Consider the following 7,256-nt stretch of genomic DNA (forward strand, 5'->3'; position numbering starts at 1 on the left):
TGTGTAAGAGGTGGTGACTGTGGCTTTTGAGTAGGGGAAACCAAAATCAGTAAAACTGTTGCAAGGCTTCCCACGTATCTGTCCTGTGTGTTTGTGTGCTGCTGATTCCTGACATTCTTAAGCTGCTAGATGTTCCCCTTTCACCATCAGCTAGTTGCTTACTTTGCTTGCCTTTGGTGCTGCTGGGTGTGTGCAGTGTACAGTGGGTTTATCAGACTCAGACTGTTGACATGGGCTAAAAAGGTTAAAAAAAAAAAAAAAAAAAAAAAAACTTTGGGCCTCACCTTTGCAGCTGTGTATAACTGTGTGACCCCTTTCACATTACAGTCGTTTGATCCACTGTCAGTATAGAAAATATAGATCACTGAACATCACTGTGAATTTAAGCATGACACTGGGACAGAAAGGCAGGCAAAAAGAGACTAGAAAAAGAGTGAAGGAGGGCTGACATCTAGACGTACGAGTAGGTGATGGTGAAGCCGGTCAGGTTGTAAGCAGCATCGCTGAAGAAGTGAAGCAGAGCGTAGCCGGATGTCGTAACCACCTCTGGGACTGTCTCATTACCCCGGGTCTCTGGTACCACTAGACCACTGAAGAATAGTAGGAGAGAGAGGAAAAGAGAGACAGTCCCTCTCAACAAAAAGCAATAGTAATAAAAAGCATTTTGAAATGCTGCTGTTTTTTATGGACATTGGTCTAAAAGCACCACTGGAGAGCTGTAAGATGAAAAGGATTCCATTTCAGGAATTGCAGAACCCACTAAAAATATGACCGTGATTAGCTTTAAAGTAGAATAACATTGCACAGCAGAGTCATAGTGCATTTCGTTTTGATTTGTTTGATGAGGTTTTTCAGTGGGGGTTGCCAGTTTCTTATTTGGTCGGCCTGTCTCGTTTAATAAATGCAATGCACTGCAAATGTACCCTCACCCATAATGAATCTGAGTCAAAGCCTCCTCCCTGCTACGACTGCAGCTGCTCATTTCTTCAACACAAATATGTACCAATCTATAATGAACAATGTAAGCTTATTTACTGTAGATAATAATTCTACACAAGTCTAAGCTTTGTATATTCAAATGCCAGATTTTTTTTTTTTTCTTGGTTGGAATGGGCCAAATTAGCCCCTTCATATCCTGGGAGCAACTGAACTCTCAACAGGAGATAAGCCTCAGTGGAGCAGAGTAGAAAGTGGAAGGTTGGCAAATTATTGTGGCATTACTGTTTTAATTTGAATTTGTGTGAAATGAAAGCGTGCTACCCACATGCTTGTGGATTTTCCTGTGGAGAAAAAATGCAATGAAGTTCCACAAAAAGAAGTGGTATTCAGGGCTAATGTGAGTAATTCCAATATTTTCTTTCTATTATCGTCATATTGTGGCACGGTGGTAATTATGAGGCTCATTGTTTGCCCGTACGAGTCATTTGACTGCATAAGTGCAAATTTGTTGAAGTGTTTGAAGCTATGCCAAAGGCTACCTGAGTCATTTCCATAAACCCCCCTCCCCTCCCTGAACAGCTCTCCCATTCAGAATAGCAGGTGCCCACCTGAAGACCGCAATCAAAGGGGCATAAATGGAGTCTCCATCATAGATGTACATGTGGTCCCAGCTGCACTCTGTGGCAAAGTGATTGAAGCGCAGCCTGAGAACTGCATTAGGGCTGGGAGACAGGGAGAGAGAGGAGAGAGAACACAGAATAGATAGGTGTGACAAAAGTGAAATTGATGAATATATATGGCCTATATGCTCATATGATTCTTACTTTTCAAAAGTGTCTCCTGGGTCTCACACATGCCTCAGAAAACCATTTTTCTACGGTGAAGTCATTATGAAGTGTGTCCTTTTCTTTATATAAGCCTCCTAGACACTGCAGTTGATGTGTCTGCAGAGTATCCTAGTTATGTGTTTGCAAATGATCGTATCCCGGTTTCAGAACCCTGAAATAAGTTTTGAGAAACCTGTATGTGTTGAATGGAGTACCTGGATATTGTGGCTGTATAATAAAAATCATAATAATAGATGTGCTAAGGATCAAAATGCTGATATGAAGGGAAATAACCAGGTTTATGTATCTTTGTAGGTTCTCAGTCATCTAGGTCATGGTAGTCTTAAGAGTTGAAGACAACTGGATTTATTTTAAATCAACAATCAGCCACCTACAAGTCTTGAGATCATTACCCAGATGATTTAACCCCCATTCACACCTCGAACTGTGGGTTAATGACTCTCAGGACCACCTCCAAGAGGTCAAATACCTGGGACTCCCGAACCAGTCTTTAGAATTGAGAAAACCTTTCAGATGAGAGGTGAAATGTCTTCAAGAAACCTAAAAGTAGTCCAGCCGCTTTTAATTCTAGCACTTAAGACAACCAGGTTTATTGAAGTTCCATGTAAAAGTCATATCCAAACTATGATCAAAACCTGAATAAGACTGGGATATTAGTGTGCATGTAAATGTGAACAATGTTGACTATTGTTCACTTTGATTTAGCTATTCTTAGAGAATTCCATGCCATTTCAAATTCTGTCCATTTGATTTTGAGATTTCTTGAGTACAAATGAGACCCTGTAACTAGTTTTTGGACATTCCTTGTGTTATGAACTTAAGTTACTGTCAAAGGGAAATTATGTCCTGATGTTGGTGACAAATCAAGGTCAGGGTGTCAAAAAAATATTTTTCTGGAAACCATGAATATCCATACAAAACTCAGTGGCAATGTGAAACAGACATTTTGGAAGATTGGATAATCCAAGCAATCCAAGAGCTGTCATCACAATCAGTTGTAAACATGACTTTAATATATAAGACTGCTCTGTCTTTTAATGGACGATCCAGTTATTTCAGATTTTGAATAAAGGCCTATGAATCTATGTTGCAACATTAAGACTTCTTTCCTTTGAAAGCGGTGAACTAGATATCTGCACCAAATATTATGGCAATCCATCCAGTGGTTGAAGCCCTTCAGGCAAATTTGTGGTTTGGGCCGGAATTGAGCTGGGTTTATTTGACCTCGCTTGTGACACCATTTATTGCCATCAAGAAATGACGCAGGTCTGGATAAAAATATTCTTAAATCATTTTTCGAATATGTTTTTGAACCAAATCTGTCTTTTAATGTTTCCCAGTGAAATAATAAACATCCTCAGTCCTTTGCCCGAAGCCAATCTAATATCTCAGAGGATACAGAGACCATTAAAGAGATAACCCTAAACAAACCATTTATTGTTCCCAGATGTGTTAGATAATGATTTTTATTTATTTATTTATTTATTTTTGTTAACATTTGTCATTTTGTTTGTGACTGTTACAGGCCTGTATACCATTGTACCCATTTAGTGCATGCAGGCACTGCATTTCGACAAAAGTAGAATAAACCACATACAGCTATAGCTGTAGCTATCACTGTGTGCATTCAGATGCTGTGGCATGCTTTTCTGAGCAGTTAATGTGCAAGACAAACTCCTTCTATTTACACAGTAATAAAGCTCTCTTTATCTGGAGCCCTTAAGCCAGATACAAAAAGAGGGAGAAAAAATGCTGTTTTTAACCAAGTGGAACTAAGTAAGATTAATGATAATAGGAAGAGGGTGAAAACATTCATACTTACTATCCTTCTATTAACCAAGTGCATTTGGTCTTGTATTTATAGTTTACTGGTCCATCTGTGAGAGAGCCTGACAGGTCTGTTAATCTGTGGGGAGTCAAAGAGAGGGGAGAAAAGACAGAAATTTAGTGTGATATTCAGGTGAAATGTCATGTGATTAACGGAAGCAAAACAAACACGTCAGCATCAAACTGAGAAGTCTGAGTTTTTGCAGCCCGGTTCTGACCTCCCAGTGAAAAAAACAACAACCAAAAACATCCGCAATCTGGAGCTGAAGCCGCTGCTCCTCAAACTTTTATCTTGTGAGCCCTCAGAACAAAGAGATCCATTCTCACATCAGGAAGGGCTCTCTCTGTCAGTCAGATCATGGGACGTCTGGTGGTTTGTAAATGGAATGCTGGATTTACTACTTCCAGATCAAGTGTGACACATTCTTACAGCGCTAGGATGGAGGGCAGCTGATGTGGGACTGCGCCACCAGTCAACACTTTGCTTTATTTCGGGGTATTTCAAACCAGCAACAAGGAGAGGTTTGTTGCAGAATAAAGCAGAAGACGCTGTTCCTCTTGACTGGGAATTCAAATTTAGGCATTTTAAACAGAATAGTTTGAATTTCTACTAAAAATCCTTGGTTGACTGCATGATAAAATACTAGGAAACTGAAATCATTAACGTTTCATGAGAAACGGCTGTGAATTAATGAAATCACCTCTCCTGCTACAAAGGCGCAACAGCTCAACCATACATGTAATTCATATTAGGCAGTTCCAGATGATTTTCTGCTCCCTTTGGCATATCCAATAACTTTGAAAACTTACATACCGCATCAAATGCTGATTGCCAGATTTCCTTTAAAGATGATAGATGATGCTAATTAGACTTCCACACAGAAGGTCATCACAGGGGGTCATGATTTTGGCTTACCTGCTCTGACTCCCTGCTGCACTATTTAATCTTGTATCAGTCAGGCTCTGTCTTTCCCCTGGCTATTCTCTATGTTTGGTTATGCTTAATTTCTCTCTGTGTGCCACTCAAAACTAGCAATATTTTTTTCCCTGGGTGCTCTAAAACCAAACTAGCATTGCTGATTTGTGTCACATGGGCAGGGTTTCCACTCCAAGAATTTAGCAGCAGAAACTGCAGATGCAGCCTGTGCCACTCTGAATACACAGCTTGTGGCATATGAAGGCTGAGAGCATGAAAAACAGTTGAGACTTGTACAGTGTTACCCATTTACTGGATACTGTTCATCATTTACTTTAAAGGAATAGTCTGACATTTAGTGAAATATGCTGATTCATTTTCTGCCCAAGAGTTAGATGAGAAGATCATTGCCACTCTCATTTTATTTGGTCAGCTTAGTTTAGCTTAGCTTAGCATAGACAGTGGAAGCAGGGGGAAACAGCTAGCCTGCTTTTCTCTATAGTTCAAAAACCATGCATCTCTAAAGCTCACTGAATAACACACATTGTGTCCTGTGTCAGAAATTTACAAACATGGAGGGGAATTATGCACATCAGGCATCACTGACACCGCTGATTTAGCATATAGCCAAACTTACATTATTTAACTTTGGTTTAATGTAGAATATTGTCTCTTTTAGTTGCACAAAAATAAACCTTTTAAATTAAAAGCCTGAAGGAAATGCTGCTGGCAGAACGACAATATTCCTGTGTGCAGATAAAACATGACGTCCCATTCATTTCAAGGTAAGACTGTGCATGTTACTGTTGCCATAGCGATCCCAACATAACATATTCATGTGGCAATTGTAATAATCACAGTGTTGGTGTATGTGTGTGAGCATGGTAAACAATGGTCACACCTGTCAATCAAAGTAATCTCATTCCATTGCTGCATAGAGGGAAAAGGTGAACACACACACACACACACACACACATACACACACAGATACACGGATACGTCACCATCATGGGCACTGAAGACATCACGGCCTGCCTCAGACTGAACAATGTTACTGTATGTGCCTGTGTGTGTGTGTGTGTGCGTGTGTGTGTGTGTGTGTGTGTTCATTATCCAACCTGCAGTGTCACTGTTGACTCTGTGGTCACACTGGCATGCTGCCAGACCAGAGTTTGTATACATTTGTATACCAGCTACAATATGCTTTACAGAGTTGAAGCAAGATAAAAACCAGTTACAGTAAAACATAAAACAAGACAAACTGGGACATATTAGTGGATGAACATCTGATAGAATTTACAGAGTCATAAAATGAGGCAAAGCCCATGAGCTAGTTGAGATAAACAACTTGAGTGTGCTGTTTTATTGGCACATGACATACTCTGCTGCAACACATATATCCAGCTGGTCCTTTGTGTATGACACCTTCCTACCAGAAACACCTTCCCTTTATGAGCCTCCTCGTTCACTACAAATAGTCAGTGAATGACAGCTAGTCGTACAGTAGCTGCGTGACAGGAAAGCTCTATCCTAACTTCTGTGCGGTCCCTCTGTGCTGGAATGAGTTACCTAACTCAATTCAGTCAACACAATCCCTCTCTGTCCTCAAAATCACTTGGAGACCTGCCTCCTCTGAGAGTACTTACTCACCCGATATGCTCTCTCTCCAGCTCACCATCCTTCTCTATCTCACTCTAAAAAAATGTCTTTTGCTATGCTTCATGCATCTGCAGCCTTGTGTCAGGTGGACCATGGAAGTGAGTGTTGCAGCACTTATCCCTGAAGGCCTCCTGATCTATAGTGGCTTGAACTGTACCTCACTTGTACGCCACTTTAAACAAAAGCATCTGCCAAATGAATAAATGTAAATGTATTTATAGCTCTCTTTGTTTCTGCACAGCTGCTGCACGGCTCACCTGAAAACTCTGCTGCAAAACACTGCTGCTGATGCACATAGCACCTTCATAAGCGTGGGCATCACACCAGCAACCACAAGGTACTTTTAGACAAAAAGCAGTAGCGTCTACCGCCCTGCAGCACTGGTGTTATGTGTTTTGAATGGTTCAGAAGCAGGTGAAATTCACCACCATATGGACATAACCACTGCCATACCCTAAAGGTTGCTGCAGTCCACCTGCTCTAACATGAGAAAGGCAATAGTGAGCAATATGACACAAATAAATCTGCAAGTTTTGCCAACTAACATCATTTATCAGACATGACCTGACATCAAACTCATGAAACTTTGATTGTTTGCTCACTGCTGATGAGAGGGTGTATATTTGATGGAACTAAGATTCCAATAAAATTAACTCCTGCATCATTTTCCTGTGTGTGTTTTCATGTATGATTATACAGTGACCTGCAGCAGCAAGATGAAGTTTAGGGCTGCAATTAACAATGATTGTTATTTTCAATTCAAGTAGAGATTATTTTCTGATCATTTTCTCGAGTAATCAATTTAATCGATGAATCATCCCAAGTTCCAAGACCCCGTTCTGACATCTTAAAGTGTCTGGTTTTGTTTGACCATTAGTCTAAGTTCAAATATATCTAATTTAGTAACAGAGGAGCTTGAAAAAAACATAAATAGTTACATTATAAAAGGTGCAAACAGTGATTTTTTTTGCTTAAAAATGACTAATCAGTTATCAAAGGTGATAGTTGATTTTCTGTCGATTGACAAAATGGCATAACTACTGTATGAACTAGTCTGTAAAGAGATT

At 40.0% G+C, this 7,256-nt stretch overlaps 1 long non-coding RNA gene across 1 annotated transcript; it reads right to left on the reverse strand.

Annotated features, from left to right (window-relative positions):
* Positions 1-399: 399 nt before the first annotated feature.
* On the reverse strand, positions 400-3,699 carry LOC108894745 (uncharacterized). Its single transcript, XR_001962849.2, has 3 exons — positions 3,610-3,699; positions 1,548-1,661; positions 400-590 (listed from the first exon to the last, which is right to left on the reverse strand). It is a non-coding gene; the product is annotated as an uncharacterized LOC108894745 (long non-coding RNA).
* Positions 3,700-7,256: the final 3,557 nt, after the last annotated feature.

This window comes from Lates calcarifer, unplaced genomic scaffold (genome assembly GCF_001640805.2).
Source record: "Lates calcarifer isolate ASB-BC8 unplaced genomic scaffold, TLL_Latcal_v3 _unitig_3804_quiver_2352, whole genome shotgun sequence".
NCBI lineage: Eukaryota > Metazoa > Chordata > Actinopteri > Centropomidae > Lates > Lates calcarifer.